Source organism: Triturus cristatus, chromosome 6, assembly GCF_964204655.1.
Source record: "Triturus cristatus chromosome 6, aTriCri1.1, whole genome shotgun sequence".
Classification (NCBI taxonomy): domain Eukaryota; kingdom Metazoa; phylum Chordata; class Amphibia; order Caudata; family Salamandridae; genus Triturus; species Triturus cristatus.
The window spans coordinates 103734620-103755477 of record NC_140589.1 but is presented as its reverse complement, the minus strand read 5'-3'; the positions used below and the strand labels follow the sequence as shown (position 1 = coordinate 103755477).

General features: G+C 46.0%; 1 pseudogene across 1 annotated transcript in view; it reads left to right on the top strand.

The window, feature by feature from the left end:
- Positions 1 to 20858, top strand: part of LOC146816444 (ATP-binding cassette sub-family C member 10-like) — an 839384-nt pseudogene that overhangs the window by 429930 nt on the left and 388596 nt on the right. Inside the window, exons 12-13 of the transcript XR_014962842.1 lie at positions 1946 to 2072; positions 18765 to 18951. The product of XR_014962842.1 is annotated as an ATP-binding cassette sub-family C member 10-like (transcript). The remainder of the gene's footprint in view (positions 1 to 1945; positions 2073 to 18764; positions 18952 to 20858) is intronic.

Sequence of the window (20858 nt, the reverse complement as noted above, 5' to 3'; positions counted from 1 at the left end):
TAGTCTATTCGAGATTGACTGCGCACCTGATTGAAATGTAAAATGTGTGTGTAAGGGGTTAAGCCATCGCCATATATCCACCACCCCCAGTGCGTTTGCAAACACAGATAATTGCAAGCCCCTCAGCGGATCATCCCGGGGCGGTAAACGGTCTCGAGACCCATCCATTGTGAGGTTGAAATCCTCCCCGAGTACCAACACCCACTAAGGCATAGTCAGCAACAAGGCGCCCACATCACGTAGCGTCAGTTTTTGTAGCCCCGGGGGAGCATAGACCGAGACAACATTAAAGACCTGTCCCTCCCATGTGCCCGTGACTGCAGCGTATCTCCCCTGAGCATCAGTCCAGGTGTTATGAAAAATATACGGACATCCCTTTCTGATGAGGATCCCCGCCCCCCTGGAACCAGAGGTGAACCCAGAGTGGGCCACCATTCTGTAGCCTTTTCTATTCAGGGCCCCACTGGAGTTCCTGACCAAATGTGTCTCCTGCAGCATCACCACGTCAAACTCCTGGCGTTTAAGATACCGCAATACTACACCCCTCTTTATCATGTCCCCTAGGCCATTGACATTCCACGTGGACAAACTAAGCGTCAAGCCATGATCCATCTATCTTGGCAATGAGAGACATAAGCATCTAGGTGTACTCGCCTGCTAAAAGGTCCCCGGCCCCTCCCCCCAATACACAGCAGAATATTTGTGATGGCCTGTGATCATGTACTCGAACTTGACGCAGAGTAACTGTGGCGAACATTTTAGTGATAGCGAGGAACCATGCGCTGCGAAGCACCGATACAAAGCATAATAAACACACCATGAACAAACCCTCCCCCTCCAGATTGAACCCCCCCTCCCATTTTCCTGGATTCTTAATGTATATTGAAGAAGGTATTCTGGAATCCACACAGCCAGCACGGAATTTGTCAAGGTTTATGACTTATGATGCAGAACTATGTCTACAGGCATGTAACATTTCCTTAACTGTGTTTTAAACTACTAATTCCTCCTTCACTGCTTGGCTCTGCTACTGTTGGGGTTGGAGAGTCAAGTATACAAAAGGAGTCTAGCACACCAGTGGTGAACAACAGTACCCACCACAAAATACCACTAAATATCCCAGGGACCAGAAAAACCTTTCCTCGAGAAACGCTGCCTCAATGTGCTTTCTGCCCCAGATCGGATGCAGGGAAATTAGGAACAAGAGTTTTCCTTGAGAATGTTGTAGACCGAGCCATCTAAATTTAGTTATCGATCCTGGACTGGTGGGATTTGCACACTTAAATCTAGTGCCAGGATGAATGTATATTAGGTAGCAACTTAACCTATGATGATATCATATCCCTGGAGAGAGCAGCAGTTCAGCGCTTCTGTGTGATGGTAGTGTAATCCTGGTATTCCCCAGGGATATTATGGTATATAAATGCAGCACATTTGCCAAGGTGTTCCTTGTTTTTCAGAATAAATACTTTAGGTGAGATTTATTAGGTTTTGCTAAATGCTATCAAGGCTTTCAAATATAGGTAAGCAGTGCTAAATCTTCCCATCATAGATGACTGATATAGTCATTAGATACAAGTGCTGACGTCTCTATAGCAATTAAGGGGTGGAGTCTCTATCATTCTTCTAAAAGTAATGACAACTTTGTCCAGCGCAAGGTGTTACTGCTCTCTGTCATGGCTGTGCCTTAGTAGCTCCTTTAATAAATATTTTGTGATAACTCTTATTTCAGCCAAATTTCAATAAGAAACCTCCATCTAGACGACTAAGCTTCATGACATCCAAGGGATGTGACATACCTCCATCCAGCTCATCTATGTGACCTCCTTCCTTCCTTAGTAAATTTGGTCGCCGCCAAGAAAACAGGTCAAGACATCTGCCCATCATTGCTTTCAACAAGTGCATTACTTTATTAATTTCAACAGCCTGCATCTTGTCTTCACAGCTTCACGTGAACTCTCTGCTTGGTGGCTGTCCCACTGGGTATCTACTTTGAGGAATCAGACCGGAAGAAACGTTTCCATGAGTGACCTGGCAGCTCCGTCACATAATCACTCAATGGCAGATCCAAAGTAAGCAATTTATCTTTTTTGGTTTCAGTGCACACTTACTTCCACAATCAGATGAGGATGCTCTTAATAGTAGGAAAAGTCAAATAAAAAGCCATGAAAGTGAAATAAAAAAGTAGAAACTATAACATCTGTTTAGATGCACCACACTGTACTAGATGCACGCGTCCCACTTTTGCTTGTGCTAAAATGGGATCTACCAGTGAAATGCCAGTGTCCAAAGAATTATATTTTAAAGCTCACTTTTCTAGTTTCTAATAAAGTTCAAGTATTGATGGTGTTCTCCAGTATTGAATCTTTCATTGATTCACATGCTTGTATCTTCCCCGTCGTCATGGTGGGAGTCTCGCGGTAGTTAGAAAAGTAGTACCATAGAAGTACATTAGAAGCCACCAAAGGGAAAGGAACATTTTAACATTCATTAGTATCTTTCTGTAGGTCCAGTATTTGACCAATCAGAGACGAGCCCTAGACCTCAACTCCCCAGCAGAGCCACCAGACCTCAGATTTCTAACCGCACGTCGTGTGTAAGAGAATATCCCTGAGCTCTGCTCAGTTTGTGAGTGAGTGAACTTTTGACCCTGCTAGAATTCACCTCAAGGTACTGTCTTCATACCTTCATTGCTTCATAACTGTCAGAGGGTTCTAAGAAAAGGCTTTTTAGACCCTGCAGATCTTGTGGGAAGGCAAGGCTATTTTTTGAAGATCCCCATAAGGATTGTCTTTATTGCCTTTACCCCAAACATACAGCCAAGGACTGTGAATACTGCAGAACCTTTTCAGTCACAACTCTGAAGGATAGAGAGGCCAGATTATTATTATGGCTCCAAAAGAAAAAATCTAAATCGAATTCTGGATCTGATGTTAAAGAGAATCCTGGGCCATCCTCAGCTGAGAGGAAGCGTGAGAATGAGGGCTCTACCTCATTAAAGGCTAATCTAAGAGATTGAAGGCAGAAAAATCATCCACTGCCGATAAAGCAGCCCTCAATCAAAAAGAATCAGGCCTGAAAAAATTCTCTACTTGCTTCTCTGCCTGTCACACCTCTAAAACAGGCTTTGTCGACAATAAAAGCACCGTCGACCGACCCGTCGTCGAGGACTTCTACCAAATCACCGACTTCTGTGGCGACAACTGCATCGTCGACGGCTGTGGTGACGGCATCGTCAACGAAAACGGTGACGACAATTTCCTCATTGACGGCATCGGCGGTGGCGACGACGACGACCACTGCGTCGACGATCATGTCTATGACTCCCTCGACTGGAACATTGTTGACGACGGCGTCTACGGCCCCGTTGCCGGGCGCTCTGTCAACATCAGTGTTTAAGTCACCCTCTCTGCCAATCAACAACGATCACCTTCAGGCGTCTTCCGTCGTCGATGGATCAAAAACAGGACTTTAAAGGTCTCCAGTTTGTCCCAAAGTCTCCAGGTTTTACATATTTATCCAGGATATCACCTTTGCCTCCCTCTCACCTTCTTGATACGCAGGAATCAGGGGATGAAAGCTCAGAGTTAAATGCCAGGACACTGATGAGGAGTAGGAGACACAGGGGCAGGACATGTCAGAGTATATGGAAGGGGATTACTCCTTCACGGTCGCTCTCAGGCCCAACAATACGACTCTTTCCAAGAGCACTATCCATATCAAGCTTACGAACAGCGTCAGGAGGTTCAAAGAGATCCATGATGGTGCCAATCTCCCTGGTCACCGACCTTCGGCACATGCTCAATGACTAGTATAAAAGATTTCCGGACACTCGTGCTTCAGTTCCTTTGAAGCCCGCCGGTCCAGGTATTCAAATTGCTCCGCCACCACCAGTGGTTACTCCACCGCCTGTTGCGCAGGTAGAGAGACAGGCTCCTCGCAGCATTACAATTCAAAATGATTACATCGAGAGTGAAGCAGACAATCAGCCCGAGGAGGGTGAGCTCATTCAGGATCTGGACCTAGTTGGTCAGGAATGGGATGATTATGTGGCTCCATCTTCGCCGTCGCCTCCTCCAGCAACTTCCCCTCTGGGGGATATTGGGGACTCCCACGAATTACTAGAAAGGGCCTCTAGAAGATTCGATTTGCCTTTGCCTGTGGTACAAACCAAATGCTTTATTTATGATTTTAAGGATGCGACTAAAAAATTCCTTTAGATCCATACCTATTGTGGATTACATTTGGAGTGAAGGTTTGAAGATTATGAAGAATCCAGCCTCAGTTCCTGCTGTATTGCCGAGGATGGAGAAAAAATATAAAGCACCAGATTCTGCTCCGGCGTGTCTAATTGGTCATCCTCGTCTGGATTCGGTAACAATGCAAGCTGCTCTGAGGCGCTCCAGGAATCCGCAATCTTCCTGCTCAGTGCCTCCAGACAGGGAAGGCAAGCGGCTTGACAGCATCGGCAGATGCTTCGCTACTATGGCAGCTACTTCTATCAAGGCCTCTAATGCCTTAGCGATTTTGGGGAGGTACGACCGTCAGTTATGGTCAGATCTTGCTCCTCTTCCCGAAACCTTCCACAAGATAAAAGAAAAGAAGCTAAAGACCTGCTGCAGGAAGGTGCTAGAGCTTCTTCAGAAGTGATTGACTCAGCAATGGATTTGTCTTCGATTCCTTTCAGGCAAATGGCAGGTGCCGCTGTTCTTCGTAGACAGGGCTGGCTTAGAGCGACGTCCTTCCGCCCTGAAGTTCAATCGAAGATTTTGGACATGCCCTTTGATGGGGAAAATCTCTTTGGGAAGCACGTAGATGAAGAGCTACAGGGTATCAAATAGGATACTGAAACCGCACGTTCCTTAGGCACATTGCATTGGAGGCGCTTTCAGTCCATTTTTGGAGGTAGAGGACGAGGTCAATTCCAACAAAGATTGTCCTATCAGTCATACAGATTCCAGCCATATACCCAACAAAATTACAGACCACAATATGGAGGACAGCAACAACAGCAGTTTCGTACTTCCAGTGTGTCGTACAATCAGCTTGACGCAAGCCTACTGGACGAGAAAAATCACAGGATTCTTCTAGACGACAGTGACGTTTGTCTCTCGCCAGCCATCTCATCTCAACTTCAACCTCTGCAGTCCCATATTCTCTCTTCCTTTTCTAAGCCAATGGCAAGCCATTACGAAGGACAAATGGGTACTGAACTTCACCCAACGGGGCCACACTCTAGAATTTGTCCACAAGCCTCCTCGAAACCTGCCCCCAAAGAAAATGCATCATCATCATCTTCTCTTGTTAAAGTAAGAAATCTCGACTTTGCTAAAGAAAGGGGCGATGGAAAAGGGGCCTTTCAATCAACGAGGGGAGGGCTTTTATTCCGATTTCTTCTTCAAAAAGAAAAAATGCGGGAAATGGAGACAGATCATAGACCTCAGACAGTTGAACAAATACTTCAAGAAATAATCATTCAGAATGTTGTCTCTACAAGAGATTCTCTTATTAGTAAACACCGGAGATTTTCTAGCGTCCCTCGATCTCTTGGACACATATTATCACATCCCCATTCATGTGAAGCATCGTAAATTTCTGAGGTTCGAGGTGGCTGGGGATCACTACCAGTTCAAGGTCTTTCCCTTCGGCGTTTGCTCTGCTCCCAGAGTTTTCACGAAATGTATGGCTTCGGTAGCGGCTTTTCTGAGCAGGCAGGGACACCAGGTTTATCCCTACCTGGACTATTGGCTGGTGAAAGGGACTACATTCCACTCTACAAGAAAATCTACACGGGCTTGTCAACGGCTTTTCAAGTCTCTAGGATTGCAACTCAATGTAGAGAAGTCACACTTGATTCCAAGTCAGAAGCGTATTTTTCCCTGGGCATTACTGAACACCAAGTTGATGAAGGCATTTCCTACTTCAAAACGGAAGCTCAAGGTAAGGCGCTTAGCAACCTTTCTACACGCAAGAGAGTCCACTTCTGTAAGAGTGTTCAAGTCTTTACTGGGGATGCTGTCATCATGCATCCCGTTGATTCCGAATTGTCGGCTGCACATGAGGCCTCACCCAGAGCAGTTAGACATGCAGTGGATTCAGGCGCAGGGCTCATTCGAGGATATTATCTCTCTCTCTCAGACAATGAAGCAGGCTCTGTCATGGTGGGGGAAGGAAAGCAATATCTCCCCAGACCTCTCGTTTCAAGCCGCACAGTCTGTTATAATATGACTACGGATGCCTCAATGGACGGTTGGGGAGCACATCTCCAGGAATTGCAAATCCATGGAAAATGGTCAGTTCAGGGAACACTAGTGCACATCAATCTCTTCGAATTGAGGGCATTTTTTCTGGGACTGCAGACATTTCTCCCAAGAATCCAGGGATCCTCTGTTCTGGTAAGAACAGACAATACCACAACGATGTTTTATCTGGCCAGACAAGGGGGCACCAGGTCTCTCACATTGTCAGAACAGGCCCTGGAAATTTGGAAGTGGCTAATTCAGCACAAAATAACGTTACAGATACAGCATGTTTCGGGCATGGACAACGATTGGGCGGATTCTCTAAGCAGAACCAATTCCCAATGCCACGAATGGGAGTTAGACTTGGAACAGCTGCGACAAGTCTTCAAACTGTGGGGTACTCCAAAACTGGATCTCTTCGCGACAGCTAGCAACAATAAGTGTGAAAGGTTCGCCAGAAGATTTCCTCAGGCAAACTCTTGGGGTAACGCTCTGCAGATGCAATGGACGGGGACGTTCGCCTTTGCTTTCCCGCCGTTTCCTCTCATCCTAAGAGTGTTGAGCAAAATGAAGAAGGAACCATGCCATCTCATTCTCATAGCTCCAGCATGCCCGAGGCAGTTTTGGTTCACAGAGCTTCTCCTATGCTCGATATCTCCACACATACTCTTTCCTCCAGTGCCAAACCTGCTGTCCATAAACAACGGACAGATTGTTCATCCTCAGATAAAATCTCTAAGTTTATCAGCTATGAACCTCACGACTATGAATTCACAGATTTAAACATCGCTCCGGATTGCAAGTCCATCCTTCAACAGGCCAGAGCTTCTTCCACTAATAGGTCATACGCTTCAAAATGAACAATTCTGCCATTGGTGCGTAGAAAAGGACAGAGCAAGTCTTACCTTACCTACTACATTTAGCTAAGTCAAAATTGGCTCATTCATCAATCAAAGTACACTTGGCTGCAATTTCCAGGTTTTGCAGAAAACCAGAAGAACTCTCCCTGTGGTCAAAATGAATTGTTAATGAGTTTATGAAAGGCCTTTTCAGAGATTTTCCACCCTTAAAGCGCCCGGCAGTCCCATGGGAGTGAAACACAGCCCTAGCGTAAGTGATGAAATCGCCTTTCGAGCCGATACACAAAGCTTTCTTAAAATATGTTTCATGGAAAACGGCCCTCCTATTGGCCCTCACATCGGCTAGAAGAACCGGTGAGATTCAGGCTTTCACTGTGGCTGCACCCTTTCTTCAATTCAAGCAAGACATACTATTATTGTGAGCAAACTCTTGTTTTATTCCTAAAGTTCCAACTTCTTTTCACTTAAATGAACCGGTAGTGCTCACTACGTACTTTGGAAATCCTTCAACCGCTGCCAAAAGAGCATTGCACTCTCTGGATGTAAAGCGATGCATCAAGTTCTACATCCATAGAACAAAGACTTTCGGAAAATCAGGTCAGCTCTTTCTTTCCTTTATTTCGCCAAGGAAAGGCAGGCCCTTTCAAGGAGCAGTATTGCACGTTGGATCTCCTCTGCAATTGTTTTCTGCCATAACAAAGCTGGAAAACCTCTAACTGCAAAGGTGTCTGCGCGCTCCACAAGGAAGATGGCAGCTTCTACAGCCCTCTTTGCCGGGTATCGCTTCCAGACATTTGTAGAGCGGCGAAATGGTCTAATGTGCATACGTTCACCAAGCACTACTGCCTAGATTCGGCATGGAAAGCAGATACTGCAGTGCGTCAAGCGGTCCTGAGGCATCTGTTCTCTTAAGGTACAGTTTATTTATATCTATCACCTCAATTTTATGTTCTTTATTTGGTTTCACAGATTTATATGTTTATAGTTATTTGCTTGGATTTCATGATTCATATAGATCGGCATGTTAAGATGTGTTCATTCTTAATCCATATTAAGGTCTTCGCCTAGTCGCAAAGTTTTTAAGGAATGACACTGCTGACTACTCTGATAAAAGCGTGTGAATCTATGAAAGATTCAATACTGGAGAATAAACAAGTTACTTACCTGTACACTGTGGTTCTCCAGTATTGATATCTTTCATAGATTCACATGCGGCCCCCCTTCCTCCCCGTCTAAGCTTGCTACTTCCCACCTCAGGCTACTTCTTTAACCTTAGCACATTTGTGCGCAAAATCTGAGGTCTGGTGGCTCTGCTGGGGAGTTGAGGTCTAGGGCTTGTCTCTGATTGGTCAAAGTTTGGACCTACATAAAGATGCTGCTGAATGTTAACATTTTCCTTTCCCTTTGGTGGTTTCTGATGTTCTTCTATGGTACTACTTTTCTAACTACCGTGAGACTCCCACCATGACGATGGGGAAGATACAAGCATGTGAATCTATGAAAGATATTAATACTGGAGAACCACAATGTACAGGTAAGTAACGTGTTTTTTCTTACAAATAGGGAAATACTGTAGCATGTCTTAGTATTTCCTACACCGAGACATTTCAGCAGCCAAAATCTGGGTACATTTCTGGGGTGGTAAATGTGCCAAAATGTGAAATCACACCAGGAAACGTGTGCGGTACTTCGATTTCCGTGCTAAATTTAGATTTCTACCCTGAAGATCCAGGTTGGAATACCATGAGATTCCAACATCTCAAAAATACTGCTATTCCCAGTATTGATAATCCTGAGTGTTGGAATATCGATAAGGAATTCCCAGCCAATAATGGGGGCACATTGTTTTACCTTGAAAGTAACATGGTGATTGAGATAAACAACCATGTTCATTCAGACAGGATGTGGAGATATTAGGACTGGATGTTCCAGCCCATGTCTGTAAGCTTGTTAAGAATTGGGTGATAATGAGACATCTGCCAAAATTCATCAGCTACACAGCAGCCCACGTTTCACATTACCTGCCTCACAGAGGTGTGGCGGAGCGGACAGGGCGGCTGGCTCCGGAGCATTGGGGCTCACGGTTCAATCCCCGGCGGCAGCTCAGCACCTTGTGACACTGCAAAAGTTTGCTTAATCTCCCTGATGGGACCCAACGCCTTGACACCCTTAGGGGTTATTAGTTTGCGCTTTACAAATACCAGGTTACTTACTTGCTATTTGTAGTGCAAGATATGACAGTATTCCGGACTGTGGAGCCACTGCCGGGTCTGCTGTCAGGAGAACCCTTGTAGCAGGGTAACTACCAGTAGAAATGGCACGGGAAGACCAATTTTATTTAGGTTTGCCTCAGACTCTAGTTGTTTTCCTGTCTAGGACGCTCAAGTACAAAGACAAGAAACATTTAAAAATGTCCTCCAAACTTTTGGAAAACAATTCTCAACTTATCTGGGTGTATTAGTTTTACATTTTTAGAGGACATACACTGTTTTAGTGGGGCCTGTCTTTGGAACATATAAACATTGTTGATTGGTCTGCCGTAGAATTGTGGATGGCCATCACTGTTTTGTCATCACTGAAGCAAAAGTCTTCATTGAGGCAAGAAGTCACTTAGCTGGAAAAATTCAGTTGACTTGGCTGTGAATTAAACATTTGTTAGTTATCCCACCATAGTCTTAAAGAGGACATAAGTGCCTCACCACCCCTTCCAGAAGATTCCACAAATGTTGTTATTGATAAGATGGTGAGTGCTGTCATTCTGCTAGGAGGAGTGATGACAAGTATGATCTCTAAAGATGGGACATATTCTAGGGCGAAGCTGAAGACGACGTTAGGCATATGATCAGAGACCAGTGAGAGGTAGGAGGGAGTGAATTACAGATAGATGGACACAACAGTAACCTTTAGCCTTTCTCTAGCTTGCCGGAGGTATAGGCGACTCCCTCTAGACACTTTGTCCTTGGACGATTACCACATACCTGGTAAGGACAGGTGTCTGCAGCATAGGGTCACAGAATCCAGAGGAAAAAAACACAATGGCAAAAAAAACAGGTCAAGTTCTTGTTAGACAGGAATCCGAATCAAGCCGAAGGAAACCAATACAAGTGAAGGAATGCAAAGAAAGTTTTCTGGTGAAAGGCAGATGAAGATGCAGCAAGCACTGGCAAGTAAGGAAAAGCTGGAGAATGCCCTCCCGACTAAAGCAGAGAACTGTGTATTTCACAGAAATGAGAACAAGGGGGTGAATGACACACCAACACATTCTTTGACTGCATTGTAAAGTAGCTTATTGATGATATGGACACCTTTTAGAGAGAGAACCAGGAAGCTGCAAGAAAGGTTGAGGAGTGTGGGAAGTACAGACATCTTGGAAAGTTCCATTCTCTAATGAGTTGTGGCTAGACAACAGTCTTGGAATAGTTTCGGGTACAGGGAAGAATACCTGGGATGAAATGCAACTTGTTGGTGGAGCATGAGATAGCAACACAAAAAGATGATAATGGACAGAATGTTGAAAATTGTCAAACATTCACTCCCAGTCACAGTTCTGGGTTTAATCCATCGTTATTTTGCTTGACACGCCATTCCAGTTTGGACCCAGCCATATGCAAATCAGCCTTAACCCTGTTCTCTAAGGGAACAGGTCCCCCCTGGATCGGAAAACAAGCATTCTAGGACCGGTTTTGGGGCATCACCCCTTATCCAGTATTGGGGTATCTTTCATAGATTCACATGCCTGAATCATTCCCCGTCGCCGAGGCGGGAGTCCCCGGTAAATAAAAAAGTAGTGCCAAAACATTAGTAGTAGTAGTAGGCCCAAAGAAAAGGCCTCAAGCCTAGATCTTAGTAGCCTATCTACCTCATTATGCAAAAGAAACCAAGAATTTGGTAACAACCAATCAGTCACCAGCACCCTTCTAGAACCCTCTCAGCAGAGCCAGTTCTCCTAGATTTTCACCGCACGTCGTGTGGAAGGGAGTCTCCCTGAGTGCCTCTCAGTTTTCAACTTGCTACAGCATGTCTGACAAGAAGGCCTTGTTTAAATCCTGCAGGACCTGCGACAAGAAGAGGGTCCATGTTGATGAGCAACATTTGGACTGCATCTACTGCCTCTATCCTAAACATGAGGCAAGAGATTGCAAGATTTGCCGCACCTTCCCTACCAAGACTCTTAGGTATAGGGAGGCGAGAGTGCTTTTGTGGCTCAAATCCTCTTCGGCTGAGGAGGATGACAGAGCCTCTACCTCTAGCAAGAGAGCTAGATCACAGGACAGCTCTTCCAGTGAGGGGAAGAAGCGCCAGAAATCTCACCATTCTACTTCTGGTTCTGTTCAGAGAAATCCCAAAATTTCCTCTGAATCAGCGCACTCTCCTCAGCATTCTACAGTCAAGGCTACGACACCAACTGTGAGTAAAAGCCTTTCAAAATCTATGGCTTTCTCTCCACCTACGATTTCTGTCACCTCATCTGCTCCTTCATTGACTGAAACCATCTCGACGACGGCCATTACCTCGCCTATTCTGTCAACGAGGAATACTATCCTCTCAAAAAAGCCCGTCGTCGAGCTGTCGTCGACGATGATGCCATCGACGAGCCTTTCATCGTCGAAAAGAGAAGCGTCGACGAAGATCCCGTCGTCGAAGGTCCCGTCGACGACGATCCCGTCGACGAAGATCTCATCGTCGAAGGTCCCATCGACGACGACCCCGCCGACGTCGAGCCCGTCGACGAAGGCTCGGTCGACGTCGAGTTCGTCGACGAAGACCTCGTCGAGTTCGTCGACGAAGACCCCGTCGAGTTTGTCGAGGAAGACCCCGTCGACGAAGACCCCGTCGACGACGATGACCCCGTCGACGACGACCCCGTCGACGACGATGACCTCGTCGACGAAGACCCCGTCGACGACGATGACCTCGTCGACGAAGACGACTCCGTCGACGACGATCCAATCGACAAGTCCATCAACGATAGCCCCGTCGACGACGACCTCGTCGACGATGGACACTAAAAATCTACTAACATCGCCTGCAGATTTACCGGTTCAGTCTCAGACTCTTGTAATCGCGCCTGCTCATTCCACTCCTATTTCCACCAGGAGTTTTCAGCTAAAGACTTTTCAACGACAGAAATGTAGCGATATATCACCGCTTATCCCCTCACATCTCCTAGAAACATATGTGCAGGGTGAGGATGAGGATTATGAGGATGACGAGGATGAAGGGCCCTTTGGGATCGCTCGCCATCCTTCTGAACTGCACATCAAGTGTCAAGATGACTATGATGAAGAAGAGGAGGACAATTATCAGGGGCATTACTATCAGGAAGATATAGTCATTCCGCATCAGAGACCTTGCTACAGACAACCTCGTCAGAGTGAGATGTCACATCTGCCTCCGACTTTAATTCAGGACCTGCAAGCAATGCTTGCAGATTATAAGCAGCGTTTTCCATCGCAGCCAGCCACTCCACAGGTTCCGCGGACTGCGCCGCAGCCGGACCCATTGCCTTTGCCTGAAGATCCAGCCCCAACGCCTCAAATGCCTGACCCTCATCAGGACCCGCGTCAGGGTCAAGATTCAACCTCTGAAGAGGAATTCGAAGAGGGCGAGCTACCAGACCCAGCGGACCCTTGGGATTCTTATTTCATCCCTATGCCTTCGCCACCCACCCCTCTACCGTCTGATTCGCCCCCAGAGGATATAGGGGGATTCCATAACCTAATGCAGCGCGCTGCGACCAGGTTCCACTTGCCGGTTACCATTGAACAGTCTGACTGTTTTCTTCACGATTTTAAAGAGGAGTCAAGGAAGGTTACGAGGGCTATCCCTATCATTGACTACATTTGGAAGGAAGGAGTTAAAATTATGAAAAACCCAGCATCAGTGCCAGCGGTGCTTCCACGGATTGACAAAAAATACCGTGCTCCTGCCAACAGTCCTTCCTGTCTCATTGGCCAACCTCGGCCAGATTCGGTTATCTCACAGGCAGCCCAACAAAAATCTAAAAATCCGGCAGCACCTGTCACTACACCGCCGGATAGGGAAGGACGACGCCTGGATTTGATTGGCAAACAATTTTCAACTATGGCAGCCGCATCCATCAGGGCAGCCAACTTGTTGGCGATAATAGGGCGTTATGACCGCCAGATGTGGTCAGAAATGGCAAGCTTTATTGATCTCATCCCAGAGGACAACAGACAAGACGCTCGGAAGATTTTGTTGGAGGGTGAGCGTGCAGCATCAGAGACTATCGACTGCGCTCTGGATATTGTAAATACTAATTTCCGTCAGTTGGCTGGTGCAGCTGTTCTTAGACGCCAGGGTTGGCTTAAGGCTACCCCGTTCAGACCAGAAGTCCAAACAAAAATATTGGATATGGCCTATGATGGCGAGTCATTGTTTGGAAAGCATATAGATGACGCACTCCAAGCAATAAAGACCGATTCTGATACCGCAAGATCATTGGGCTCCTTGCAGTACAAATGAGGTACCTTCAGAGGCGCAAGAGGCCGTGGATTTTCATCCAGAGGAGGTTATCACACCCAACAGAATAGGTACCAGCCTCAGTATCGACAATCATATCAATCTTCCTACAGACAAACCAACACATCTGGTTTCTCTCGTCAAGGCGGACGAAAAAGATCGCAGAATCAGGGAAGAGACACCACAAGGAAGCAATGATTTCTGCAGGGCGCCTTCCACCCCCTTTTCCCTACCTGTGGATGCGAAAATTTCAACTTTCGTGAACAAGTGGCAGGAGATTACATCGGACCAGTGGGTTCTGGTCCTGGTTCTCAACGGTCATACCTTAGAGTTTGTCACCAAGCCACCCAACACACCACCCAAGGGACCCCCTCCCCCTCGTCTTCACTTACTATTCAAGGAAGCTTTAACGATGCTCCTCAAGAACGCAATCGAGAAGGTTCCTACATTTCAAAAGGGGAGGGGTTTCTATTCCCGCTTTTTTCTCATCAAGAAGAAATCAGGGGAGTGGCGTCCAATCTTAGACCTTCGCAATCTGAACAGATTCCTCAAAAAGCAAGGATTTCGCATGGTCACTCTGCAAGAAATTCTAGGTTGCCTCAACGAGGAATATTTTCTAGCTTCTTTAGATATGGAAGACGCTTACTTTCACATCCCAATACATCCGAAGCATCGCAAGTATCTTCGCTTCACAGTGGCTGGCGCCCATTATCAGTTCAAAGTGCTCCCGTTTGGGCTAAAATCTGCACCAAGGATATTTACGAAGTGCCTAGACCCGGTGGCAGCAGCGTTACGATCCCAAGGAATCCAAGTCTTCCCGTATTTAGACGACTGGTTGATAAAAGGTCCTTCGGAAAGCTCAGTCAAGGCTGCCGTGACAACATCTCTTCGTCTGTTCCACTCTCTGGGGCTTACGGTGAACAGGAGCAAATCTCAATTACATCCAAGCCAGATTCTTCCTTTTCTGGGAGCTTTACTAGACACCGTCCGCTGCAAAGCATTCTTATCTCACGAACGGCAGGTTCGTCTTCAAAAGTTAGCAATCCTGATTTCCAGAAGAAAGTCAGTTTCTGTCCGGATGTTCGCATCACTCCTAGGGATGTGCTCCTCTGCAATACACCTCGTCCCTCTGGCACGGCTCCGGATGCGACCCTTGCAGGAGGAATGACACCTTCAGTGGCAGCAGGCGACGGGTTCCTTCGACGACATCCTCAAAGTCACTTCAGGCATGAAGAGCGCTCTAAGTTGGTGGTCCCACATACCCAACTTAGCAGATGGGCTCACTTTCATACAGAAGATTCCAGACTTTGTACTCACTACGGATGCTTCCATGGAAGGATGGGGAGGTCATCTCCAAGACTTACAGATACAGGGGAAGTGGTCTCCAGAGTACAAGAACAAACACATCGACAGTCTGGAATTGCGAGCAATTTTCCTGTCTCTCCAAGCTTTCCTTCCAAGGATTGCAGGTTCTTCGGTTCTGGTTCGGACCGACAATACCACCAGCATGTTTTACGTGAACAAACAAGGAGGAACAAGATCAGCAACTCTGTCCACAGAGGCTCAGGAGTTGTGGGAATGGGTCACACTCCACAACATATCCCTCAGAGCAGAACATGTCAGAGGTCTCTGCAATACATTAGCGGACACGCTCAGCAGATCCCAATCGGATTGCCACGAATGCGAGCTGGAGCAAGCTCAAGTGCTCAGAGTATTCAGAGCTTGGGGAACACCGTCACTGGATTTGTTCGCCACAAAAGAGAACAAGAAATGCCGCTTTTATGCCAGCAGATACCCTCAGCAGGGGTCAAGGGGGAATGCCCTGTCCATGCGATGGTCAGGGATTTGTGCTTACGCTTTTCCCCCGATACCTCTAATACCGAGGGTCATACGCAAAATGAAGTTGGAGGGCTGTCGTCTCATCTTGATTGCACCCAGATGGCCACTGCAATACTGGTTTCAGGAACTTCTATTACTATCTCAGGACCAGCCAATTTGTCTTCTCCCGACGCCCACAATGCTGTCAAGGAACAGAGGTCAGGTTCTCCACCCAGACCTTCAATCCCTACATTTACACGCATGGCTCCTGACTTCTTAGAATTCAAGGACTTAAATATCCCTCAAGACTGTAGGGATATATTAACAAAATCACGAGCTCACTGCACGATAAAAACTTACCGTCTAAAATGGAAACTATTTTGCTGTTGGTGTTAAACAAACCAGGTGCACCCGGTGGACGCTCCTGCAGAACTGGTCCTCCCTTATTTGTTACACCTGGCAAGATCTGGACTTTCTTTCCCTTCAGTCAAAGTCCACTTGGCTGCACTTTCCAGATTCAGAAAGGGTGCTCATAGCCCTTCCCTTTGTTCATCATCTTTAGTTAAGCAGTTTATGAAAGGACTCTTCCGGGAGTTTCCTCCGGTCAAGCTTCCGCCACCGGAATGGGATCTCAACACAGTCTTAATGCAATTAATGATGCATCCATTCGAGCCTATCCACAAGGCTGACCTCAAATTCCTTACCTGGAAGGTTGCTTTACTTCTGGCTTTAACATCAGCTCGTCGAGTAAGTGAAATTCAGGCATTTACTATAAAGGAACCTTTTCTACACTTCACTCAAGATTACGTGCACCTCCGAACTAATCCAACATTTATCCCTAAGGTGCCGTCACAGTTTCATCTTAATGAACCAGTGAGGTTAAAAACTTTCTTTCCTAATCCATCTACTCCAGTGGAACGAGCCTTACATTCTCTCGATATCAAAAGATGTCTTAAATTCTATCTTCAAAAAACAAAGAACCTTAGAAAGTCTGACCAGTTGTTCGTGGCTTATGGCCAAACTACCCTGGGAATGGCGGTGACGAAATCCACCATTGCCAGATGGATTGCATCTACAATCCTTTTCTGCCATGACAAAGCTCACAGGCCATTGTTACGAAAACCCAAGGCCCATTCCACGAGAACAATAGCAGCGTCTACCGCATTGTTTGCTGGAGTGACTCTGGAGAATATCTGCCGTGCTGCGACATGGAAAAATGTCCACACTTTTACGGGACATTACTGCCTCCAATCTACGCATCGAGACGATGCAGCAGTTGGACAAGCTGTCCTGCGACATCTATTTCTTTGAGATGTTTTCAGGTACCTTTTTCATACTTTTAACATGTAATATGTTTATCTTTTGGCATGACAATGCAAAGTTTTACAGTAATGAATTGCTCTCATTTTATGTTATTGCTTTACATGCTGTTTTCTCTTTATAGATTGCATGTTTCGAATTTTAAGATCTTTTCTTATATCTCTTGTTAACAAGCTGTGGATGCAATTAGGGAGTATCAGCACTAGTCTCCCACCATCCGCAAATGACTGTATACTTGGTATACTGCTCGCTATTCTGATTCAGGCATGTGAATCTATGAAAGGTACCCCAATACTGGATAAGAAAACAAGTTACTTACCTGTAACTACAGTTATCCAGTATTGGTATCTTTCATAGATTCACATGCACCCACCCTCCTCCCCGTAGAGTCAGTTCTCTATGTTTTGGGACGTTACTTCCCACTTGTGCTACGAAAATCTGAGGAGAACTGGCTCTGCTGAGAGGGTTCTAAAAGGGTGCTGGTGTCTGATTGGTTGTTACCAAATTCTTGGTTTCTTTTGCATAATGAGGTAGATAGGCTACTAAGATCTAGGCTTTAGGCCTTTTCTTTGGGCCTACTACTACTACTAATGTTTTGGCACTACTTTTTTATTTACCGGGGACTCCCGCCTCGGCGACGGGGAATGATTCAGGCATGTGAATCTATGAAAGATACCAATACTGGATAACTGTAGTTACAGGTAAGTAACTTGTTTTCTTATCAACCAAACTAGCTTGAAACCGGCGGTGTAGCGAGCATGGGACCCACGTCTGGGCATACCCCTCCCACTTAGGGTGAATATTAAACACAAAAAGATGATGGACGGAATGTTGAACATTGTCAAACATTCACGCCCAGTCACAGATCTGGGTTTAATCCACCGTTATTTCGCTTGCCACGCCATTCCAGTTTGGCCCCGATCTTATGCAAATCAGTCTTGACATTGTTTCCAATGGGAACAGTCTAGCCCGAACTGCCAGGCCAGGTCCTCCTTGGACCAGAATGATGATGGATTTAACCTAGATCTGTGACTGGGGGTGAGTGTCTGAAAAGTTTCAGCGCTCCGTCCATCATCTCCTTGTGTTTGCTTTGTATGCCCTAAGTTGACAAGGTATGCCCAGATGTGGGTCCCTTGCTCACTTTGCCACTGGATTCAAGCTTGCCTAGCTGATGAGGGGTGTTCCCCGAAACCGGTCTCAGGATGCTTGTTTCCGGTCCATGGAAGACCTGGCTGGCAGTTCTGGCTGGCCTCTTCCCTTGAGGATCAGGATCAAGACTGATTTGCATATGGTTTGGTCTGAACTGGGGTGGCGAAGTGAGCTAAAGAAAGATGATGGATTCACCTAGATCTGTGACTCCTTGTATTTGGAGCATGAGATTGTGCCATCCACGGTTAGTTCCTGCTCCAGACGAAAGAGGAGCTCCTTTCTTACTGCCAGCACCATCCACCTTTTTTACTTTTAGCAAGTTGTCAGAGCTCCAGCAGGGAATTTTGGTGCCCGAGTGCAAAGAATGCCATGGCACATATTTAAAAGACCTTTAATGGACTTAATGCATATTTTACTATCAAGACCCTCAAAACCACCACCTCCCGTCCCCCAGATAGGCTTGTTCATTGGTAAACAATCTTCAAAAATATGCTGCTGAAATTTAAATCTAGGGTATTTCATATGTGATTCTAGTAGAAGGCATTTGTTGTACTGCTTCTTTCAATATGTTTGGTGTAATGTATATTTACGTTACTCATTAAGTTATATTTGTTTAACACAAATTATCACCTACCGCCTCCTAAACCATGTGTCCATCCTTTCTGAATTATACTCCATGTTTTCTAGACACTCAGCACATGAAACAGAGACCAATATTATTATTATCATTTGTCAGTTCACAAACAGCTGTGTGTATTTGTTTTAATGTACTCTATAGGACAATCATCTGACAGTAATGCACCACATATAAGGAGCAGTACCTGCCTTCTGCAGCCACCTATGAGTAATGAATTCGGAGCGTCATATTGTTTAACTCTTTCTGATCCACCAGACACTCCACCGCCATCACTCTTGCGCAGCCAATCATCTCCGAGGATCTCAAGTTCTACCTCACCGTTTACGGATGCATTGCGGCAGCCAACTCTATTCTAACACTTATCCGTGCCTTCATATACGCTTATGGCACAGTCCGTGCTTCGTTAATCATCCATGACAGGATGCTTCAAAGGGTTCTGAAGGTAACTGACTGTAGGGTCTGTATCACTTCATGCTGTTGACCATAATCTTATTGTAATGCTGGCAGTTCATAGGCTGTAATTGGCCTTTTGTTTGTGCACTCTGCACAGAATAATTTGTCAACAAATTTCATTTTATCTATTGGTGTCCCTGCATACCCTCATGCAACATTCTTGAAATCACTAATCCAAGGCACTAATAATACCAGTTCTTCCCTATCCCTCTCAGTGGCCAAAAGAACACGTTACTTACCTTTGGAAACGCTTTATCTGGTAGAGACCTTCGTTGCACATTTCTTACCTTAGAATATCCCCAGGCATCAGACTGAATCCGGATGATTTTTTAGCAGTACCCCTGCACGCCGGTAGGTGTAGTCATTCGGCTCCACGTCTGTGCCGATGTCTGCACAAGAAGGAACATGCACGGTACATATATTGGCTCAACCCCTTACGCGCCGACGTCAATTACTTTGGCGATTTTCCAAGCTAAGAGCGCGGAACCACAATGAGAACTGACCACTGATGTGGAAAAACTAAGGCACTGAGAAGGGAGTCCCTGATATTACAATTGGCTTGCAGAATGAAGAGGATTGGTAAGGAATCTGTGGTTAGATAGAGTCTCTACCAGATAAGGCATTTCCGAAGGTAAGTCACTTGTTCAACTGATAGAAACCTTTAGCCGCAGATTCCTTCTCTTAGAATAGATATCCAAGCAATGCCTTACCTGAACGTGGGTCTGCAAAGCCAATTCTGAATCAAAAAGTTCATTTCTGCAGAGCCGTCCCCTTCTTAGCACCTGTGTACACCACATAGAGTTGATCGTCCACCCGGAAGTCTTTTGTACAGTCTAGATGGAACAACTCTCTTTTGGATCCAGCTGGTGGAGTCTCTCCACTTCTTTAGTGGGATGAAGCAGAACAAAGAAGGTAGGCAGGGGGATGTTTTGGCCTACATGGAAGGGAGTCACAACCTTTGGAATGAAGAAAGCATGTGTCTGGAGGACCAACAGAAGTTGGTGTATGGAGGGTGTGCTGAGAACGCCTGTAATCATCGGACCCTCCTGGCTCATGTTATTGCCACTAGGAAGACAGTTATGATGGTCAAGAGACTAAGAGGGAAATTGTACAGAGGTTAGGAAAGGGAGAGTGGTCTACCCTTGACCCAATAGGGGTTCATCAGCCACCATTGTAGAACTTTTGCAGTTCCCTTCGAGATCTGGACCATCTCAGAGAGATTCCAATGATGCTTTGTCCACTGAGACTTCAGATCCCACTGCTGAGCTCGTATATGCCAATGGGCATGATCCTCAAGCAGGATGCAGGGGGAAACAGCGTTTACAACGCAGACAGAACTACGCAGTGTCATTACAATGCTGGCACTACAATGAACGCGTTGTTACCACGTATTCCATTACAACGCAAGTCGTTACAATGACTTGCTTTAGGGAATGCATTGTTGGATTTTAAATCCAACACCTTACCTACTGTTGCCCAGACTAGAGTTGGAATAGTAAAATAAACTATTCCAAAGTCCAGCGCTTCCCTATGGCAAGTCATTGTAACGACTTGCGTTGTAATGGAACGCGTGGTAATGACGCGCTTGTTGTATTGCCCGCGTTGTAAAGGCATGCGTTGGAAAAGCATGCATGAATATGCCATACATCCAATGAAGGAGGTCATGAGACCCAACACCTTAGTGTTTATCACCGAAATCCAGGATAGAGGCTGTAACATCTGTATCATAGCCTGAATATACTGGACTCGCCGCTTGGAAGGATAAGCCAGAAACTGCAGTGTCCAGAACAGCTCAGATGAAAGGGAGCGTCTGAAAGGGAGTCTTCGGCACATTGATAGTGAACCCCAGCGAGTGGAGAAGGTTTGCAGTAGTCTGACGGTGGGAGTCCACTGCCT